This window comes from Eublepharis macularius, chromosome 13, assembly GCF_028583425.1.
Source record: "Eublepharis macularius isolate TG4126 chromosome 13, MPM_Emac_v1.0, whole genome shotgun sequence".
Classification (NCBI taxonomy): Eukaryota; Metazoa; Chordata; class Lepidosauria; order Squamata; family Eublepharidae; genus Eublepharis; species Eublepharis macularius.
The window spans coordinates 58623722-58646868 of NC_072802.1; the positions used below are offsets into that span (position 1 = coordinate 58623722).

General features: G+C 44.4%; 1 protein-coding gene across 3 annotated transcripts in view; it reads left to right on the forward strand.

The window, feature by feature from the left end:
* LOC129341251 (septin-2) overlaps positions 1–12979 on the forward strand; it is a 66235-nt gene extending 53256 nt beyond the window's left edge. For 2 of the 3 annotated variants that reach the window (XM_054996357.1, XM_054996358.1), the window contains one exon: positions 12052–12979. The gene's annotated coding sequence lies outside the window, so the exon portion shown is untranslated. The remainder of the gene's footprint in view (positions 1–12051) is intronic. The other variant, XM_054996359.1, reaches the window with a different exon arrangement.
* The last annotated feature ends 10168 nt before the right edge of the window (positions 12980–23147 follow it).

A 23147-nucleotide genomic window follows, 5' to 3' on the forward strand; every position in this document is an offset into this window, starting at 1 on the left:
CATGCGCAAGATGCAACTCCTGACATTTTGTGGTGAACCAGACCTTCAATAGTAGCCCTTGGAAATCTGTTGTTTGTTGTAGGTGCTGCTGGGCTCGGTGTGCAAAGGGTTTTTAGTCTGTAAAAGAGCTCCATATGTTCAAAGAGGTATTTCCTCACGTGTCTGAAGTGGACCAAGTAGGTGCCCATAAGCTTAAGCTATCACTGAGGAGAAATGAAATTTACAAAGTGGTGGTAGTTAAAAAGTTAGGAGCAATAGAAAACACATGAGACTTCAGGCAACCAAGTGAGAGAATAGGATTGCCGTATCTTTCTCTGCCTTGTTTATGATCCTTTCATATTATTCTCGTATGCTTTTCTCTGCGGTAGAGAGGAGACTGGCAAGAGCTGATTCTCCCCTGACTGTTGTTTTATGATAGTAGAAATGGTCTGGGGGGGATTGATCGTTATCAAAGCCGTGACACTCACATTTAATGCTTGCTCGCCTTGATTTATAAGGGTCTTAATTATGAGTGTAATTTTCTGAGTATTAGAAACACTTCCCTTATACCATCTTGTAATTCTGTAAGGCACACTGGCATTGGTATCGGTAGCTGTGGGACTAAGTGTGGCATCTATGTCACATTTTTAACCTACCAGGGGTACTCAACATGGTTCCCCCTTTCTGTGTTTTATCATCACAACAACCCTGCGAGATAGATTAGGCTGAAAGAGAGTGGCTGACCCAAGATCACCCAACAGAGCAAGGTTTGAGTCTAGTAGCACCCAATAAAATTCATGGCTAAGTGCAGATTTGAACTTGGGTCATCCTAGTCTACTATACCACATAGACTGTCATAAGTTCATGGGAGAAGGTGATATTCAGACTTGAGGCTTCCTGATTTTTCAGTTCTCATCACTTTGCCTCTGTGCTGCATCTTCGCTGAGACTGTCTTCGTCTCTAATTCAGATCTGTTTCCATTTTGTTTTTAGCCTTCTTTCCATCATGCGTGCAACTTCCTAGTAACTGCGTAACCAGGCCCTGCACCTCTGACGCTAAATGCATTGGTAGATAGTCATTTATTTACATATTTATACAATTTTTTTTCTTCAATGGGGAGCCAAAGTGGCTTACAACATAGCTCTACTTTCTGTTTTATCATCACAACAACAACCTTGTGAGGTAAGTCAGGCTGACAGGAATATGGTATCCCAAGATATCTGTGGCATTGATTCATGTGAGGTTAGAAAGCAGGTCGTTCCCCCTTTGCAATTGCATTGCAATCCTATGATAATGCTTTACCCTGACCAAACTTAACTGAAGATGAAGGCAATCCAAGCAAGCAAAGGCTTGATAAAGAGAGAATGAATGAACAGAAGGATTTTTGTTTGGTTTTGCAGTGGAGAATATCCTTTGCAGATTTCTTAAGGGGGAAAATCTCTGTAGATACGATGGGCTAATAGTACAAAATGGCTGGCCTAATTTTGCAGTTCAGAATACCCACATAGGGTTTTATTAGTGTCCACCGTCCCCGCAAAATTGAGCCTGCAGACTTGAGAAAGAGAAAATTAATCACTCGACAGTTTCATCCTGTGCTGTGCTACATGGAGGCAGCATCTGATTGGATGCTAGGCTCCAGGCTCCAGCGAGCTAAAGGGTGTTTGATCTCTGCACTGATATTTGAGGAGCAAAGTCTCACCACAGTGGCAGCAGCCTGGCCTGCCTCGTACAATAGCACCCGTAACAAAAATCGCGAGATGCTAACGAAATAGATTAATAAAGCATTTACAAAAATGATTTTTTATATTATTTCATAAATAATGTGCAGAGTATCCACACTCCTAAAGGAGGCACACAATCTAGGCAGCAGACCTATACATAAAGTGCTAAGTGCATACAGTGTACTTGATGGAAATGCCTATGAACTATATTCGTACGTTTTTCAATAAGCCATTTTATACAACAACAAAGTTCATAGGAGCAATAGTATAGGTCCGATGGAGCAGAGTGGAGAAACCATCTAACGGGCAGACCGATGCATTTGGACGATCCCGTTTCCGTGCTTTGTCAAAGATGTTTAGACTGACGTCAGTTGCATCATTCCAACAACCTCATATTCAATCCTCAATTACCCAGCCTTCCTAGGAGCTTTTTTGACACCTGGGTGATTGAGGATTGAATATGATGTTGATGGAATGATGCAATTGACGTCGGTCTAAACATCTTTGACAAAGCATGGAAACAGGACCTTCCAAATGTACTGGTCTGCCCGTTAGATGGTTTCGGACCTATACTTTTGCTCCTGTGAACTTTGTTACTGTATAAAATGGCTTATTGAAAAACGTACGAATATAGTTCATAGGCATTTCCATCAAGTACACTGTATGCACTTAGCACTTTATGTATAGGTCTGCTGCCTAGATTGTGTGCCTCCTTTAGGAGTGTGGATACTCTGCACATTATTTATGAAATAATGTAAACAATCATTTTTGTAAATGCTTTATTAATTTATTTCGTTAGTAGCTCGCGATTTTTGTTACGGTTACTGTTCTTGCGATTCTCCATTGTGTTGCTAGTACAATAGCACAGCACAGCAGTTTAGGTGCAGAAAGTAAAACAGAGCCGACTACAGCCCAAAGCTACATATGCTAAGGGCAAGATGCTCTCCAGTCCATTGGTGCCAGGGCACATTTGCAATGGAAAATCAATGAGTTGGGATTTTTAAAATGGAAGCTGAACCACATTTTCCAGCACTGCAGAGCCCTTTAATCGAAGAGATGTATGGCTCTACATGCACTAAAAAAGATGAACATGAGAGATGGAATTAAACTGCCAATAAAGACTAAATTTCGTAACTTCAGAGAACTGCAGCATCATGCTCAAAGCCCAGAAATTAATGGCTGAGTCACACATTTGGTGAAGCCTTTTGCTGTAGTCCTCCCGGGACTATATAGCTGGCCTGCAGATAGAAGATCTTTTTTTTTTATGCTCCCAGCATTTAAAAACAAACTCCTTAGTGGCTTTATTATGTGTGTATAACTTCTTTGAGTGCCTCTGTGGCAGAAAGATGGGGGAAAAATTCTCCAAGCAAGCAAATAAGTCTGGTCAAGAAATGTTTCGGCTTTTATATTATGTTTAACTGCTGTTTTTTTCTTGTCTGAGTTGGTTGGATTTTGGGAATGCTGATTTTTGCTTGATTTATAGTTTAAACTATTAGTTATTCGTTTCAGCTTTCTTTTATTCCCTGCCTCATGGGCTGAGGCAATATTAAAACATTTTAAATCATTATTTTTTTTAAAAAAAAGATGTCTTGAGCCTCTTCTCCCCCCCACTCCATCTTGTGGTTTATCTTGTTTTTAAAACTGTTAGTCATGCTTCTGACAGGAATATTACAAAGGATTCAAAAACAAACCTGGCTCCTTACAATAATGGTTACATGGGATTTTAAAAGAAAAATATGTGCTGCGTTGCCATAGAGACCAGACTTAATCATGGTCCATTGCCAAACTGATGTGATGAGAAAAGTCATTTGGGGAAGAATGCATTTGTGCCTGCAGCTTCTGGCGGCTGGAATGTAGAGCTTAGGCAGAACTCTGGGTCTTGGGAGTTTCTACCTGGTGTCGCCCATGGGGTGTTGTTCTAGCTTAAGGCTGGATCAGCTGTTCAGTTGCATTGTCTTCCCTGAGTCATTTCAGCACATCTGTAGGGATGTGTTGTGATTTGCCTTGTTAAGGTTCACTTGGCTGCTTGAAACGGGCGCCTTGCTCTTTGATGGGCGAGACAGAAACAAAAATGCTGATCCTTCATGTCGCTGATTCCTGTTGATCTAAAGATCTGTGGTTTTGTTAAAGGAGAAAGACCCTCCCCCCCATTAAAAGCTCATGGGGTCCATGAATGCCTTTCGTATGGCAAAGATCTTTCTTAAGGAGGTTGTAGTTTCCCAAGCTGCAGAATGGGAAGTGTCCTTGTTTTCTAGAAGCCTTATTTAGATATTTATTTAAAGGTGTTTTTTTGTCATGTATACTCTCAAAGCAGCTTACAGCTCTCCAGCAATACAAATGCAATTCCTGTAAAAATGAATGAAACATCACAAACAGCAATCATTGTACAAAAAGGAGCAATCAGAAAATAGTCACTGTAAAACCAGCAATTGGTAATTTAAAAAATACATTTAGTTGCTTTGGCACCTTTCTTCCATAGAACTCACAGTTCTGTACATGGGGCTCTCATTTTTATCCTAACAATTCTGTCAGTTAGGCTTGGCTGACATAGTTATTTGACCTCACTGACCTTTGTGGCTGAATGGGTTTTCCATATGCAAACCAAACAGTGTAGTTACTGCACAGTTTCTCTTGGGGTAAGTGCAGAGGTAAGACAGGCGGTAACTACTGACAGAGCCTTTTTGGTGATGGCACCTCACCTTTGGAATACATTCCCTTTTGAGACTCACCTAGTGACTTCCTTATTGTCGATACTAGGCCAAAATCTTTTCAAAAATGTTGTGGTTTGCTTCTAGCCTGAGGACTGTTTTATGGGTATTTTATAGTTTGCACTGTGGTGGTTTTGTGTTGTTTTTATATCCATGGCTTGTTTCTAATATTGATAATTTATGTTGATTTTTATGGACACAGTATTGTTTTTATTTGTGAGCTGCTTTGGAGAGGTGGCATATAAATTCCCTAAATTAAATCAATAAAATAGCAATGAAACCTTCTTGAGCAGGATCCAACCGCATGTTAGTAATGGAGGTTCTAATGGAACACAAGAGGGTGGTTCCCTGACTGCTGTTGGCAGGAAAATGACATGTAAGGAAAGGAGAATTACCCTGAAAACATGTCAGTGGCGAGGAAGACAACTTCTTTTTACTCTTTTCTTCAGTTCCCTCAAACCTAGCCTGAAAAAAATGTGAAGCAAGAAAATAGAACTGGAAAAGCTGGGGGAAGGGAGAAGGCTTGTCGGTAGAGATGCTACTGAACAGGAGATAGGAGAACACGTTCGTGGTTCCAGATATTGCAGAATTCTGTAATGACCTCTCACATTGTGCTCAACCATATAACAATTTTAACACCATTGACATCATCTGGGATTGTAACCTGAGCTAGTGCACTTCTTTGGCTCCTTGCGTGCCGTTACAATATTGAGTCACCTGAGTTCTTAGCATGGATATTTCTGGTATCTTAGAAACTGTGTGTTTTGAGGCCTAAGATGCTGTGAGGCATGTAAGGAAGGAGCTGGTGGTGGGAGTCTCAGATCTGGGGTGGTGGTGGAGGTTGAGAGGGTCATCAAGGCCCATCCTCCTCCCATTTGTGTCATCAAGAGCATGAGGGAGCCAGCATTTCAAGGTGGGGCTTGGGAGTAGGGTTGCCAGCCTCCAGGTAGTGGCTGGAGATCCCCTGGAATTACAACTGGTCTCCAGGCCACAGAGATCAGTTCACCTGGAGAAAATAGCTACTTTAGGGGATGGACTGTATGGAATTATGCCATGCCAAGGTCCTTTCCCTCCCCAAACACCACTTTCTCCAGGTTTCACCCCCCAGATCTCCAGGAATTTCCCAACTTGGAGCTGGCAACTCTACTTGGGAGGGAGAAGACCTCATGGGGGGGGGGAGGAGGAGCGCAGTATTCTGCTCTCAATTCCAAATCAAGTCTAGGAGTGAGTATTTGTCCATACTAGCCACTAATATCCACGCAGGGAAGGGTGAAGACCCATCTGTGGAATCAAAAACCCAACACAGAACTCCTGGAATCTCTGCATAAATTGCCCTTTAATAATTGAACAGCAAGTTCTTTAAAAGCCCTCCTCCCTTTTTGTAGGGGCAGGGGCGAAGAAGGGGGAAGAATAACTCTATTCTCAGGAAGCTACATAATTCTCCAGGGTTTTTGTAATACGTATACATGGAATGCAAGTAGCCCAGCTATTAATGTTCTTAAAATCTTGTATTGCTGGTAAAAAAAAAAGTGCTGCATAATTTGAAAGTACAATAAATATTTAATATTCTACTAAAACAGGATTTGGGGTTTACTTTACATTAAGCCTCTTAAATCTTCGAAGTAAGAGTGAGCAAAACTCAGCTCACGTGTTTTTTTCTGAGCTGAACTTGTGATCCAGGCTTTGGTTTGTCCCCGCTCTACCATCCTAAATGCTCTTAAACCTTTGAGACTCTGGTACGTAGATCCAGCCAGCTACCCTTTCTCAGAATGTTCTTCCACCATCCTTGTTGGTGATTTATTTTTGAATGATTTTCATTCGCTTCTGCTCAGAGTTAACGGTTGTTTCCTTATTTGTTCATGCATTTCACCAAGGAATATAATTTGTCTTTGTAAAAATGAGGAAAGGCAGTACTGTGCCTATGAGTGTCTTTTGACATTGATGAAAAAATTCTTTCAGTTAAGGGTTACTTCCATATAGAGAATCTCTGAGATGTTGGTACTTTCAAAGTGGGTAGCTGTGTTGGCCTGCGGTAGAAGCTGTTTGAAATAGACAAAAGTTTTGCCTAGGCTCCTCTTGGGATCTTAAGAATGGCCACTCCCGTCTTCTGTTTACTTTGCAGCATGAACTTCGGTCTTCAGTATTATTTTTGCAGAACTGAACATCCCAAATATTTTTATCATCTTCCTGTGCTGTTACCTGGAGCACTGATCTCTAATTCTAGCACAGCTGCATCAACAAGAGGTATAAAGCTCCTTGTTGCTGGAATTCCAACCGAAGCAGCTATATTATAAAATGATTTGAGGATCTGAATTTTTTAAAAAAGTGTATGTATATTAAGTGCTGTCAAGTCACACCCAGAGGGTTTTCAAGCTAAGAGATGAAGAGAGGTGTTTTGCCATTGCCTTCCTCTGTAGTAACCCTGAATTTTCTTGGTGGTCTCCTATCCAAGTACTAATTAGGTCTGACCTGGCTTAGCTTCTGAGATCTGATGAGATTGGGTTAACCTAAGCAATCCAGTAAAAAAACCTGGATGGTGGTAAATCCTTAGCAGACCTTGGATTGTCTTAAAGAAACATGGTGGTAGGCCCATATTGAGAGTTGAAGATCTTGGCTGCCCTGCAACTTTTTACATGGTTTCAATGAAGAGACCAGATAAGAAATAAATTAACTTACTATAAAAGGGACTATCAAAGACACTTAGAGAAGACAGTCTCCTCAAACTACAACTGAAAAGTGAAAAGCTCTCAGGAAAATTTAGGGCTATCACTCCACCAGTCTATAGTCAGAAACATAACAATGATTTGTGGCTACAGTTGAACTGGTTTTAATGTCTTCCCCTCTCTTCCCAAAGGAATCTTGAAAGTTGTTGTGAGGCGCCTGAAAATAGGTTGGAAAATCTCAGTACCCTCACAAAACTCTAGTTTCTTGTGGGGTGGGTGGGGTGAGCTCCAGCCAGGCCTGTTAAATCAATTTCAGAAGACCCGGAACCAAAAGATGAATTTTATTTCAGCAATTTTTTGCAGATTTTTTAGGTGCACTTGGGAATAAAAAATGTGGGCTTATTTCAGAATAGTTCAATGTGACAATATACAAGCTCAGTTTTTAATTGATAACATAATAGCAACTTCTGAGGGAAGACCGACTGCAAAATTTGTAAGTAGTAGCCTGGGTATCAGCCAAGTACATTGAAGACCTCCTCTCATATGAATGCACTTTAGATAGTTACTAGATGGGGCCTTCTCAGCAGCGGCACTGAAACTCCCTTTGGAGGAAATTTGATCCTTTCATTGCTGGTTTTTGGATGACAGGTGAAGGCAGCTTTGCTCCAGAGAACATTTAGCTTTTGAGATCTTGTTTTTGCTGAATTTGGCTTTCTGTTGCCCTGGCATTTGTTTCTGTCTGCTTGCTGATCGTTTGTATTTTAGTGCTTTCATTTTTAATCTATTGTGGTTTTAAGCTGTCTCAAAGTCTATTGTGGGAAGGTGGGGTCCATATAGCTGAATAAATAAAATATCAAGAGCTAGTTGCATTCACTGGGTCCCAGGAGTGTCTTGTTGCAGAGGTTCTATGAAAGTTCAAAAAGTTGTTTGTAAAATAAAGTGTGCATATTGCAGAACAATTATGCTTTCAGTTCTATGCATGTGGCACCAAATCGCATCATTCCAAGAAAAAGAAATTGGTGTGTTGTGCACTTCACCCTAATGCACTAGTGGCTTGTTTTATCTGAATGCAGTGATTTCCTTCAGTACCAGAACCCTAGAGACTCAATCATTCTCTAAGCGTTTATAGTTCAAGAGCTTAAATATTGTTGAATCTCAGTGTAATGTATACTACAGCTTACTTGAGCTTGGCATAAATGTACATGCTGCAACTTGCTGGTATCATTTTTATAACATTTTCGTTTCCTGCATGTAGAATGCAGGATTTTCACTCCCTTTCACAGCATAACATTTGTCCTTAATAAAGGCCAGAGGTTTAAGGCACAGCGAACGGATTCTGCAGAAAGCCAGAGTGAAACACTTTGGCTGCATTCAGATGTAACTACTAACCAGTATTTTCACTATACGAACAAGCTTGGGAAGTCCCAAGGGCTCATGTGTACACACTCCCCACATGCTTAGATATGGAAGATTTCCTGTTTATCCTATTTTGGAATTTTGTCTAGAAGGCAAGAAACAAACTATAGTTTGTGATTCACATGCAATAACAAACCTGTATTTGTTATTGCATGTATCACATGCAATAACAAACCTGTATCTGTGCACAGAACACAAACTTTTCTCATTCTGAAGAAGTGAGCTGTGGCTCACGAAAACTCATTCCCTACCACAAATGTTGTTAGTCTTATAGGTGCTACTGGACTCTTGCTCTTTTCTACAACTACAGACAGACTTACATGGCTACCCATCTCGATTTTTCTCATTCTGTTCTCAGTTTCTGCAGACCCTTCTGACCCCTGGAAGGTCGTTCCCAGGGTCATGGGACCTGTGTGGAGGAACCGTGGTATGAGTTGGGGGGCTGGAGTAAGGAGGTACAAAGAGGTGAAATACCTCCTCCTGAAAACCACGACGCCACTTGCCCCTTCTCACTCCAGTCCCCTCAACCCGTGTGTCTGTTCCTCTGTGCGGTCCCGCTACTTGAGCACTGGTATTTCTGGGGCATTGCTTTTTTGGCCCTGGCACCGATATGGTGGAACTCTCTGTCTGTGGGGACCTGAGCCCAGCAGGATCTGCTACCATTCCGCCGAGCCTGTAAGACAGAGATGTTCTGCCAGGCATGTGGTGGTTGAGGCGGGCGAGCTGTCAAACCAGCCTCCTGCCATAGGGGATGCAAGTCTTCTGGCTTCTGCTGTTATGGCGACTGGTACCCCTGCCTCACAAGCTCTGTCAATCTTGGAGGGTTGTTGCAATAATTGTGCACTGCCGTTTTAATGATATTTATTGAGATGTTATCATTGTGCTACCATGTTTTAATTTTTATACGGTTGTAATCCACTCATAGCCTGCTTGCGGGGTGAGCAGACTAAAAGTTAAATCAATCAATAAATAAATGAAATTGGAAGGGGCTGCAGGATTGGAGAGGAATGTGGGGAAAAACTGTGTGATGGTTGGCTGTAAGGTTATGACTTGCTGCAAAACCAGGAAATCTTCAGTATCCAAGCCATGTGTCTGAGAAGGAAGGATAGAGAGTAAGCATGAACCCCCGATCTTCCAAGCCTTATTCTCTTGTGTCTGAATGCAGCCTCTCCACTCCTTTTCTCTCTGACTAGACTAGGAGGCTGGTTTCCCTGCCAGCATCTCAGAAATCCTGTTCCTTCCCCTTTGCTATCGCTCTTGTCTTCTGTCTTTCAGCGAGGAGGCAGTGTCTAAGCGAGCATGACTGGCACATTTCTCAGACTGACACAGCAGCACGCTGTCGCTGGACTGAGTGTGTGTGTCTGCTAAAACACAATCTGCCCCAGAACAAATTAAATAACCTAAATGAATTTAAGCAAATGGAAGAGCTGAATGTTCTTATTATGGCAAGAGGCAGGAAATAGGAAGTGGAGTGAGGGACTGTGTGGTTATGTTTTGTGTGTGTCTTTTTTCATGAAAAACAGATTTGGGACTTGGAATTTAGAGTGGCAAAGGCACCAGAAGAGGTATTTAACCTTTTCCTTGCGTGCCTCTTCACTCCACCCCTTGAGCTGCTTTTTTGCCACTCAGATACAAGTTTTGGACATTATGATGGGAAGAGGAGGGTCTATCCTAGAACAAATCCCTCTCTCCTCCCCCTTCCCCACGTGCGTTGCTTTTTAAATTAAAAAAGGCATTGGTGTTCAATTGCATGCATTTGCTAGCAACCTGCAGTTAGTCCTGCAGTGATTCACATGATTCACTTGCCTTGTATGCGAATGGTTGGCAGGCGGTCCAGAAGGCTGCTGGTTCGAGGCATTCTAGGCAGGGCAGTGTGGACTCAGCTGAAAAAAAATAACTGGTTTAAAAAGGAATGTAGATCTTGGATTGATGGGCATCTGCATCCACGGCAGAATTATGTGCTTGGCATGGAACTATGGAATGCATACAGCTCTGTGGTTAGGGCCCCCGGGCTTGGCGTACCTTTTAAACTGGCTCTGCATGTAACTAAAAGAAAATGAGAAGAGCCCGTCTGAATCTGACCAATGTTTTGTCTGCTCCCACATCATCCTTCCCAAAGCAGAAGCCTTCAGAAAGCCCACAAACAGGACAAGAAGGTGATAGCTTTCCCTTGCTGCCCTTGGCTCCCTTTCTCCAGTTGGTATTCAGAGGTACATTCCCCTAAACGTGGAGGTTCCATTTAGGCATTCTGCAGAACAGCAGCTGATCTGTCATCCATGACTTTGCCTGAGTCCTTTTCTAAAGCTCTCTAATTTGCATTCCCATCCTGCAGCAATGAGTTCCATATGTCCAGGACTTCTCTTGTGTTAAAGGAGCAATCTTCCAGTTCTCGTTTTCAGGAGAGAGGGCAGGCAGGCATGTGAGTCTTTCCGGGATGCGGTAGGGAGAGGAAAAAGCAGAATTAAAAATAGGCTGGAGTCCCCTTCCTATGCTCTCGTTAAATGTTGTAAAGCTTCAAACATAAGGGAGCTAAATTCAGCCTTGAAGCCATCTGGCACAGGGCCTGCTGACTTCAGTGAAAAGGCAGGACTCTGTAGACTCTAGAGGCCAGACGCTGTTAGTCCTGCGGTCTGTATAGTGTGTCTGCTCTTGAATGGGCAATCTAGTGCTGAGCCTGAATTTTGCAGAGCGTTCCTGGGAAAGGCAGGTACCCTTCCCCCACTCCCACCCTTTCCCTTGTACCGTTCTGTACCGTACAGTACCGTGTTTGGTACTGTAGTCCCCATGCAAAAATAGGAGAGAGAGAGAGAGCAAGCTTCAGCTCTTGTAAGTGTGAACTACTTCTGTGTATAAAATGAAAACGTCTATCCGTTCCATGGATCATGCAGTGGGCAAATGTGCCCAAATAATGTTTTGTTGGTAACCTCTTTATTCTGCCTTCCCATCAAATGTGCTCAAGGGGGCTTACAGTGTATGTAACAATGCAAGATAAACCCCTTGACTGAGCAAACAAAAACTAGCCATAAAAAGCTCAATCCTCCCCCCCTCATCCCTCAATCTTTACCATGTTTTAAAATAAGAGTTCCTGCCCAGTGTCTAGTTCTGAGAAGGGTGTCCTGCAGACTGGGTGCCACTACAGAGAAGGCCCTGTCCCCAGTGGCCTCTGTCTTATCTCAAATGGCAGATGCATTTTGATGAATGGACGGGCAGGTTTGGGAAAAGACAGGCCTTCAGATGTCTTGGTTTCGTGTGTGCTTTTATTTGTATTTATTAAAGTCTTCTTATCCTGTCTTTCAGTTTTGCAATTCTCCAAGGCTACTGATAAAGATCAAAGATATTACAACACAGATTAAACCAAATAACTAAAAAAAATAGATAAATTAACCAGCTAGCCCATAAAACTAAACGTCAAGGAACCTTAGCGTTTCTGAGAAATAAAAGTGCCTGGGGCATAAATGAAGTAAATAAATAAATCTTCCTAGGGGAGGGAGTTCTGTGGTCTTGGTGCCACTGCAGAGAAGGCTCTGTCTGCTTTCTAAACTCTTGCATTTCTCTCTTCCACAGCAGTTCTGTGATTCTCTTGAAAATGGGTCCATTCTTTACTTCAGACCGAATGACACTAGCAAATACCAATGGAATAATGCTGGGATGCAGTGCTGGGTATTGCGAGATGCAGTTGAAAATCTTGGAAGATCCAGTCGGAAAGCCGCCTCTCCCTCTCATGATATACATATCCATCCTTAATCACGTTGGCTTATATATATTATTTTCATCTCGATAATGATGTTCTCCTGCTTATTATGTCAGATGTATTTTCCTTTAATTTTTTCTGCCTCCATTTCTGTTTTCATTCAAAAAAGCGAATAGGCTCACAGTATATGTATGTAAGCTTTGAGAGTAGGTTGATGAACCATGGCTTTCTTATTTAGGATAATTCTGGGTGCTGTTGTAACTTTCTTTCTTAAAAGGACCAGCAAGCTGTTTCCTATAAATGTATGCACGTGCTTTGCTTCTTGACCAAGTTACATTTTGCTTAGTTAGAAGAATGACGGTATGCCTTGTTGCTAGTTCATAGGATTCTTTTATCAGTGTTGTATGTTTCAAAAAGTCTGTCTATGTAAGCTGTACTTGTCTTAGATTGCTAGGGTAGAATTCTATCAGGTGCTTTCATAAAAAGAGGGATGGGGTGGGCGTGGGGAGGTACAGAACACTAAAGCTACAGGAATGATGGCGGTACAGGATTGAACATCCCTTATCCATGATGCCTTAAATCAATGAAAATGCCTGGCATGCCAAAATTATTCATGGAGGGGGGGGGGCCTCCTAAAAGACCCATCCTGGGTTTGCAGGTACTAGTTAACCGTTCTGGTTGAAGCCATTTTGGTTCCCTCACTTGAGAGAACAACAGTCTGTACTCAAAACGTTTTATATGTACCATGACACTAATTTCCTTTAGCGTTTTGTAATAAATGGAATAAACATGAGAAAATGACCTATGTGGGTTTATCCTTTCGTTTTTGGATTGCTGATGAAATGAGTAAGCAGAAAGAAAGGAGGATTCTTCTTCTGGAAATAAGGAAAGCGCGTGTTTGTGGCACACTAGAGGAAACTGGTGTCCCTCGCGGCCTCTGGGGAGTTGTTCACATGGGCCTGTGAGAAACAGCTCCAGGAAACTAACCACAACTTTTGTTCTGGTGCACGTATTGTAATTTTTGTGTATGAAGTTAAAGGTCAAATTATGACAGTTCCTGGGTCTCGGTACAACTGGGCTGTCTTCCCAGAACACGATATTAATAGTAGTGGGATTGCTGTTGAGAGACAGGAACTAGGATGAGAAGAATCTTCAGCCTGAATGGGGTAAGTAGAAAAAGTCTGATTTGCACAATCCAAAGCATGGTCTGGAGCTGGAATAAAACATGAGTGGGTCTGAAGATCGAGCAAAGACTCCATGAAGTTTAGAGACAGAAGATGAGTTCAATTTGAACATGCAGTCAGCAGGCCTGGAAAGAGTCTCTCTGGCAAAGCAGAGCATGAAAACCAAGAGGCCTTCATTCCCCACAGCTCAAATCCATGTTGTCAATTCCCAAATGCCAGCAAATTTTAACCTAACTCTCTACCTTCATAAAGCCGGGATAGGGAGTGTCCCCGAAATCTCAGCTTTTGTGATCTGCAGAACTCTGATGTTTTCTCTCGGCTGGCTTTCCCGTTCACAAATCTGGAAAGGTAATGAAACCCTTCTACCTACTCCCTCCCTTCCTCCCTTCCTCAGATCACACTTCATTAACAGAGGCTTACTTGGACAAAATTATTATCATCATCATTAATATTATTAATATTAATTATTATTAATATCCCATCCTCCCCGTAAGTGGGCTCAGGGCGGGTCACAACAGAAGATAAAATATATAAGATAAAATCACAATAAACACAGCTTTCTAATAAAACACCTGCTCACCGTATAAAAACCATATAACATCTGATGGAGGTGGAGGTGCATCTTAACCATGCGTGGTCGCTCATGTATGGGGTGTAGATGGTCAATACCCCCTTCAGACAGAGGAGACCAGGAGGGAGGCTCATTTGGTGGAAACCCTGATGGCTTCAACCATACGCCTGGCGGAACATCTCTTGTCTTACAGGCCCGCCTGAAGGAGACAAGATCTTAGTGGGCCCAGGTGTCCTCAGACAGAGAGTTCCACTAGGTCGGGGCCAGGACCGAAAAAGCCCTGGCCCTGGTTGAGGCCAATCGAGCCTCCCTGGGGCCAGGGACCACCAGTAGGTGCTTACTGGTTGATCTCAGCACCCTCTGTGGAGTATATGGGAAGCCTGCAAGATGACCCTTTTACTGTGTTCTGAAATGCTTGTCAGCCAGGCAGCACCAAAATATGTTTTAAAGGCACATGGCATTGCTTCATTTTTAAACTGAAGTCATCGCCTGGATAGGGGATTGTGGTCGAAGCCTTGCTGCATCTGCACGGAGGCCTGGTTGACACAGTGCTGCAGAATGAGGTGGTAAAATTCTGAGATGGTATAATAGACTGTATCCCTTGGGACAGGATGGAAGAGTACAATACTTCCCCATTCTAAATTACGCTTCACAAATAAGGGTTAGCACATCGGAGAGAAAAGTTTGAGCTTAGCCCTTCAGTTGCTGTGCTAGGCTTCCACTTATAGGGGATGATTTATGATTTAATGGAGGGGAACTTTTGAAAAAATCTGATTCCTCATGTGCGAAGCGCTGCTATCTGTTCTCCAATTCATGCTGCTGTATATGTAAACGAGGTATGAGCCCCTCTAAAAAAGAATGAGCAAATGAAATAACTGGTATCTGAACGTCCCCCATGAGTACTGATAAACTCACCTTTATTTTTCTTAAGATGATTTCTGGCTTACAATATCATTTTCCCCTCCTTGATTTTATCCTTACAAGAGTCTTGTGTTGTAGGTTATGCTGACACAGAGTGACCGGCCCAAGCACATCTCATGAAATTCACTGCAGAGTGAGGGATTTGAACTTGGGACTCACAGGTCCTAGTCCGATGCTCTAGCTGTTGTACCAAAATTGTTCAGAACAGGTAATGAACCAGTAACCTCGCTTAAGATCGTTTTAAAGTTGCTTTTAAAAATGTCCATGCTGCCTGGTGGCAGAGTGCTCTCAAGTCATAGCTGACTTATGATGACCCCTGGTGCGGTTTTCAAGGCAAGAGACTAACAGAGGTGGCTTGCTGTTGCCTGCTTCTGCAACCATGGTCTTCATTGGACTGAAGTCTCCCATCCAATTACTAACCAAGACCAACCCTGCTTAGCTTCTGAGATCTGATGAGAGCAGGCTCACCTGGGCTATCCATGTTAAGGCCATGCTGCATGCCTCAATAAAAGAACCAAAAGAATAACTAAACAGAAACAACCATTAAAGCAGGAGTGAACCAAATGAAATAAAAAACGTTGCCTGCCCCATAAATGCCTGCAACGATGGGGCTAGTAAGCATGGGGCTTTTGGTTTACCTGATGCAGCAGATGTAACTGTAAAGAGCTCGCACCTCGATGCCATCTTGCGATCAAATGTGAGGATCGTCTGATGTTACGAACTGCTGCTTTAATGTCTTCTGAACAAGCACTGGTGTTACACATTTAGACTGTAGTAGATTTATATTTTTGGTGGCAGACTGTCAAACAATTTATGAAACCGATTATTAGACTGCCAGTACCTTTTATTGGGTGGCAGAGTCTCTTAATGGTTTTGCGGTTGTCTAGCCTTTCAAAATTGTGCAAATATGGTATGCATTACTGATTTGTGTTTTCTTTTCTCCCCCCCCGCCCCCACTACTGATTGAGTCAGCTGGAGACTCTGAAACTATTTAAAGCAGATTTGGTCACACACGTGAGCTGTGATGGGCCAGCGACTGACTTTATAGGCTTTTCTTTCTTGTGGTATTTTGGAGAAAATGTTTCAGGCAGCCGAGGTGACAGAGAGAATGAAGCAACGGCTGTATGTAGCAACCGTTCAAATAACCAGCGTTTGGAGTACAGGAATGAGGATTTTAGATAACCCCATTCTGCACTTATGTAAGTATTATAAGCAGGGGTCATTTCGTAGAAAAAGAGCTGGAGGAACTCATTAGCACAACTCATTAGCATATGCCATGCCCCTTGCCATCACTGGAAATGAGTTGTTGGTGTAACTGATTTGCATATGCCACACCCCCTGACATCACCTATCCTGGCTGTTTTGGACCCAATCCTGGCCATTCAGGGCCGAAAAGGGGCCCCAAATGGTCAGGATCGGGCCGCTGCTAAACAGGAGAGTGATCCACCACCCATCAGAGGCCCAATCCAGGACGAAACGGGCCCAAAATGGCCAAGAGTCAGGTGGGCAAGGCCACCTGACGTGACCTCTTTGGGGAACTGCCAGAACTGTGTTCCTGTGCGTTCCCCCTTGAAATGAGCCGATTATAAATTAATTCATAGGCAAAATATGTTTTAACAGTTAACAACACACTGTATATTCTTCCATAAAGTTGCTGTTGAGACCATGAGAAATCCCTCTGTTAAGGGCCTTATATTCTTCACTCAAAAACCCCCAGTTATTTGACCTGATGTGGCCTTGAATCTGGTTGTGTGTGTGTGTGTGTGTGTGTGTGTGTGTTATACACCCTGAGAGTTGAACCAGACTCAATTTCCTAAGGGCAGAATGACATTTTCCTGCCTCCCCCTCCCACTGCAACCCATTGATGTCCATGAAATGCTTCTCCTGGGGGATAGGGGACCCAAGGAATGACACGAAGGAGGTCTGCAGCGTGATAGGATAATTGGTGGAAATTGCCAATTTAGTGTGGATACGGCTCCCTGACTCCTGAACCGCTAATTCATATAGATGCTACTAGATTAGAGCTGCTTCTTCCCTTCCTCAGGTCGGCTATAGATAGATGTGCAACTTCCTTTCTAGAAAGCAAAAATAGAAAACTCTAGAAATCATCACATAATTTCCTCGAGCAGTGTAGGAAATGCAATATTTAGCCTTATAGAAGACAAGCAGATTTGCAGGGGATCAGTTATTTAGAAACTTTGAAGCCATGGCGGGGGGGGGGGATGGTATTGTTTTTAAAGGCAATCCCCCAAATGTGAGAGTTTACAAAAGTGAACTTTGATTATTTTATAAGTGTGAAAAACATGTACACCAGGGCTTTTTTTCAGCGGGAATGTGGTGGAACAGAGTTCCGTCACCTCTTGAAAATACTTGGCAATAGTGTGTGAAAATAATATTGTTTCAAAGAATCCTGTTTCTTCCTCATTTCCCTCTTGAGAGTTCCGCCACCTCTTTTCCCAGAAAAAAAAACCCCTGATGTACACTATTTGCAGACTGTCTGAAATATTAATGGCTTTTTAAAATGCCATTGTTTTAGTTCAATAATGACAAAATGTGCCATTTGGTTAGTGGTGTTGCTGCTCCCCTAAGACTATCCCTGGTTTTTCCAGTTGTAAAATGGGAAAAAAGTAAAAAAACAAAGTAGAAAACAGGAGATCCAAGTTCAAATCCCCCCACTCCTCTCCCCAAGCTTGCTGGACAACCTTGGGCCAGTCACACACACTCAGCCTAACCTACCTCGCAGGATGGTTGTGAAGATAAAATGGAAAAGGAGAAGAGAACTGGGTTTCCAATGAGGAAAAAGGTGAGTTATAAGTGAAGCAAATAAAGTAAACATCATCACATCTTTAAGAGCAGCTCTTCACTACATACAATGTGGATCGTTATTAGTCCACCTGAGCTCTATAAGGTAGTCTAAACAACACTGCAGTGCTTTGGGGGCTTCTGCTGGAATTTGTGCCTGACAGATCGATAACTTCTGATCCTGAATTTCCATTTTGGATTGTAGAGTATAGACATACACAAATACACAAATGGAGGTGGGGAGTTTCTCTATGTTTTTTTTTTATTTCGTGTCCCCGTTTAAAAACATGCATTCGATTCTGTCATGTGATACAGAAGATGGAAGATGAAGAAAGTCATGAGGTTGTGTTGCAGTAAGGCTGTGTTGTTGGGATGCTTTAGGCTGTTCCTGAATTTATTTATTTATTTATTTTATTATTTCGATTTATAAACTGCCCATCCTCAGGGGCTCTGGGCGGTGAACAACAGTTAAACTCAATAAAAACAAGAAAACAATTCGAAAATCCACATACAATAAACAATAATAAAATAAATTAACCAAATACATTAAGGTACAATGGTGGGGAGAACCCCCCCACCCCAAAGTTGGGAGGCCAACATGGCACCGCCCCCTTCAACCACCGAACGGCTGGCGGAACAGCTCTGTCTTACAGGCCTGGCGGAACAATATGTCCCGCTGGGCCCGGGTCTCCATTGACAGAGCGTTCCACCAGGCTGGGGCCAGGACTGAAAAGGCCCTGGCCCTGGTTGAAGCGAGGCGGGCTTCCTTAGGGCCGGGGACCACCAGTAAACATTTATCCGCTGATCGAAGCGGTCTCTGGGGAACATACAGGGAGAGGCGGTTCAACCCGCATTGGGCAGGGGGTTGGACTAGCTGGTCTGTAAGGCCCCTTCCAACTCTTATGATTCTATGAAGTGCCCAACCCTACTGACTGCTTCACATTTATGTCCTCTAGTGTTCTCAAGGAGGTGTACAGGACTCTTCCTAGTCTATTTCATTTACATACTTTACTTTGAGGTCTCAAAGTCAATGCAGAGACTACAGTTGGTGCAGAACACCATAGCTCGATTGTTATCAGGAGCTAAAAGAGCATGCATATTACTCCCATTCTGTAGTCACTCCATTGTCTTCCCATCAGTTACAGGACTCAATTCAAAGTTTTGCTGTCACATACAAATGGCCTTAGATTCTGCATGATCACCTCTCCCCCTGTGCTCCTCTGCTCATCTGAGCAGAGCCTCCTCCAGGTGTCAACCTGCAAACGGGTAAAATCAGCAACTGCCCATATGCATGCATTCTCCCTTGTGGCCCCCACCGTATGGAATGGCCTGCCTGTTGAGGCCAGGAAGGCTCCCACGCTCCTGATTTCTGCAAACTATGCAAAACACTTACACAGGAGAGCTTTTTTAACTCAGGTAATAGGGCTGGTTAATTGGGCTGCACGGTAAGAAATGGCTCAGCGGGATGCTTTGGGAAAGAGACAGGGATTGTAGACTATACAACTGGGTACTGTCTGTTGATTTAGATATGCTCCAACTAGTTAGTTTCCATGTCATTTAGTATGCCATGTCAAATTACTTTTGTATTCGTCTCTGTATGTTTGTTTTCAAGTTTCTGCAATCTGCACTCTGTTGTATTTTTTGAATGTCCCAGCTGTTGATTATATTGACTTACACTGTGCTTTGAGTCTCAGTGAGAAAGGCAAACTATAAGCAACATATAAATACAAATAAACGTATTCCCTTTAAAACTTAAATTTCTCAACCGGGTACGCAAAGCAGCTTACATAATTTTCCTCTCTTCTACAGCAAAGCGGATGATTCCAACCTGAGTTTCACAGATTCTAGTCTGGTCTGAAGAAGTGAGCTGTGGTTCATGAAAGCTCATACCCTACCACAAATGTTGTGAGTCTTATAGGCGCTGCTGGACTCTTGCTCTTTTCTACTGATAGACAGACTAACACGGCTACCCATCTTGATCTATCACCAGATTCTAGTCTGACATTCTAATCACTACTACACAGTGGTTATGCTGCCAGCAACCTATGAGGCAGGCTAGGGTGGGAAAGATTGGATGTAGTCACCCTGTGAGCTTAGTGGTAGATTGGAGCATGCTTCTTGAACAGCCCTCTTGCCAGTATGGAAGAAGCCAGCTGAGGCCAGCTGTGGTTTAGAAGCCACCAATTCCCCAAACAGCAGGAACATGCTTTAGTTTATCAGGAGTGAAGGAAATGCATTTTGCACATGATCTGGGGTGTAATTAGTCATATGATTAGTGGCTGAACTTTTTGGCATTGCTGTAGCTAAGTCCCTGCTCTCACTGATGTACTAGATTGGGCTTTTAGCCCCAGCAGCTCTTTCCCAGTTGTACAAATTGTAGCTGCCTGGCTGAAATGCCCCCCCCCCATAAGTAATAAATCCTCTAGGTAAATTCTATGCAGCACCTGCATTTTGCACAGAACTTGTCTGGCTCTTCATGAACGGTTAGCAGTTGGGAAGCAATCATTTCCAGGCTTGGTTTTAGACAACCTCTTCTAGAAGTGATTAAGCTGGGAGCATTAAAAGAGATGTCGACACCTAGAAGTTACGCATGCATAGGGACGGGGATGTTTGAATTCTACCTTAGAGGGCTTTAAGAAAGGACTAGTTAAAATCATGGGAGGCCTACTGGTAGCTAAATGGAACTTCCATGTTCAGGAGCAGTGTCTCTCTGAATACCAGTCAGTGGAGGGTGACAGTGGGGGAAGCGTTGTTGCCTTCTGGCCCGGTTGTGGGTTTTCCAGATGCATGTGTATGGCCCTCGCGGGAAAGTGGATGTTGGCCTAAGGGCTGAGGTGGAGTGACATACTAACTCTCCAACATTGCCTCTGAGTGACCTTGTTTGCAATTCCTCTTTCCAAGGCAGCTTGCTTTGGTCAATATTCTTCTTTCTTTGGCAAGCCATGCTGAAGTCAATAGGAACTTGCAATATCACCCAAGATGATCTGCAGAGAAACAAAATCTTCCCAGCTTGGAGCGGTCTGTGGTTTGGCTGGAGACCTGCGGGTATTGTGGGTGGTGGAAAGTGCCATCAAGTCATAGCTGACATATGGCGACCCCCTTGTTGGGGTTTTCAAGGCAAGAGCCGAATAAAGTCTCATTGCCCGTCTCTGCTATTCATTGGAGGTCTCCCATCAGATGACTAACCAAGATTGACCCTGCTTAGCTTCCGAGATTGGGTTTGCCTGGGTTATCAGGGTGCAGGTATTATCGGTGGCGACGGAGAGCGCCCTCAAGTCATAGCTGACTTATGGCGACCCCTGGTGGGGATTTCGTGGCAAGAGACTAACAGAGGTGGTTGCTTGCCATTGCCTGCCTCTGCAACCCTGGTCTTCGTTGGAGGTCTCGCACCCAATTGCTAACCAAGGCCAACCCTGCTCAGCCTCTGAGATCTGACGCAGTCAGGGCGCAGGTATTCTTATGCATTCTTATTGATTATTAACATATTTTTAACCGGCCTTTCTCACCGAGACTCAAGGCAGACTACTCAGTGTGTGCGTCAGCACAGTCATTTTCAAAGACATCCGAATACACCACATAATATCAATGCAAATGTGCAAAGATTTCAACCCAGCAGAAACCCAAGGCGGAGCTGAAGAAACGCTGGAACCGAGCGTGGGCGATTCTAAGCCTGACCCATCAAACAGCACAGAAACCTCCTTAAATCTGACGGCTGGAAAGCGAACCGCGGCCGCCCGGGACCAGCGAGATGTTGCGCCCGGCAGCGCCGCGGGTCCCAGCAGCAGCACGCTGGAACGGACCGGCCGGCCGCAGAATGGCTGGCCAGGGCGGGGCTCTGACTGGCTGCGAGCGGGGGGCGTGGCCCAGTTTCGCCCCGCCCCCACCTCGAGTTCCTCCCCCCCTTCGCCTGGCCGGGCTCGCTAATGCAGCAGCAGCAGCTCCGGCCGAGACGCGCCTGCAGCGGGGAGCCCTTTTGTAGGCGACCCAGGGGGCAGCCCGAGCCGGGCTGGAGGGGAGGCGAGGCGGACGCCGCTTCGGGTGCAAGACCGGGGAGCCCTCCTCGGAGCAGACCTCGCCATGAGCACGGCCATGCGCTACAAGAGCAAGCTGGTCAACCCAGGTAAGGGGGGCGGGTGCTTCTGGGGCTGGCCCCGCAGTGGGGCTCGGCGGCTATGGCGTCTCTCTGCTGATTTTTCCCCCTCCTCTTTCCTCCCCTCTCCTGGATCGCCTCCTGGGCATCTCTTTCGGCTCCCGAATGGATCCCTTCCCGTGCAGAAGAAAAACAGGTAAGGCTGAGCTCTTTTTTTTCCCCCTGGTGGGTAGCCCTGGTGGTCTGCAATAGAAGAGCAAGATTCGGATCCAGAAGCACCTTAAGGACCAGCTAGATTTCCTGGGGATGAGCTTTCGCGAGTCAGAAGGAAGGGGGCTTCGATTCTCGAAAGCTCATCCTCTGGAAATCTAGTTAATACTGGACCAGAATCTTGCCCTACAAATCTAGTTGGTCTGTAAGGTGCTGCTGGACCCGAATCTTGCTTCCCTCCACCCATTTTTTCACCCCAACTTAAAACTGATGGGGACAAAGCTGGCTTAAACCAAGAGCGCTCTTGCTTCCCCAGCCGGCCCTTCCTTGGTACCCAGCCTTGAAGGATTCTGGATGTATAGGAGGGTGGCACTCGCACCACCAATTGGTACTGGGTAGCTTCCGTGTGAAATCTGGGCAGGGCAAAACCTCTTTCCTGGCTGCGGAATTGCTAGAGCCCAAACCTCGGGATGGATCTGGGGGCATCCTCCTCAATTTCAGAGGAGAGGCTTGCTTCCTTGATGATCCGTGGGGCCGCGATGATGGGCAGGCTCCCCTGCCGCCCTGAGGATGCTCAGAGGCCTCGGCCAAGCCAGCTTGGTAGCAGCTCTTTCAGTATTACAGGCACGTCCTGGGCTCGCCTCCTTCGCTTCCTCGTTTATGATCTGCCTCTCTCGAGCATCCCTCTCGTGCACGTAGAGACATCTGTCTCGGTTGTGTGTGCGTGGGCATAGCCAGCTTGCTCTCTGGAGATAGGTCTGTTTGTACGAGGTTGGAAAGGGGTGATGTAATTAGACGGCACCAGAAGGGATTTTCTGCCCAGGACTGTGTGTGTGTGTTGCGTCCATTTGATAAGAGAATTCGGCTTACAGAGTATTGGAAGCAAGAGCAGATGGGTGGAGTGATTTGGTATTCTCTGATTGTCAGGGGCATCTGTTTTAATATTGGGTAGTGTTTTCCCCCCACCTTCTCTTGCAAGAACCGTCAGCATCTGTGTAGGGAGTGGACGAGGGCTGTGTTTGGACGCCTGGTTGTTGTGAATCATCCCTGATGGGAGATACAGCTGGGGCTGAAGTGATGAGCTTGCTGTCGGCTGGTCAGAGGATACAGTAAAGCAATGAAAAGGAATTAAACTTGGCATCTTTCGCTAGAGATACAGGACGGACTGCTCTGTTTGTGTGTGTATTTGTG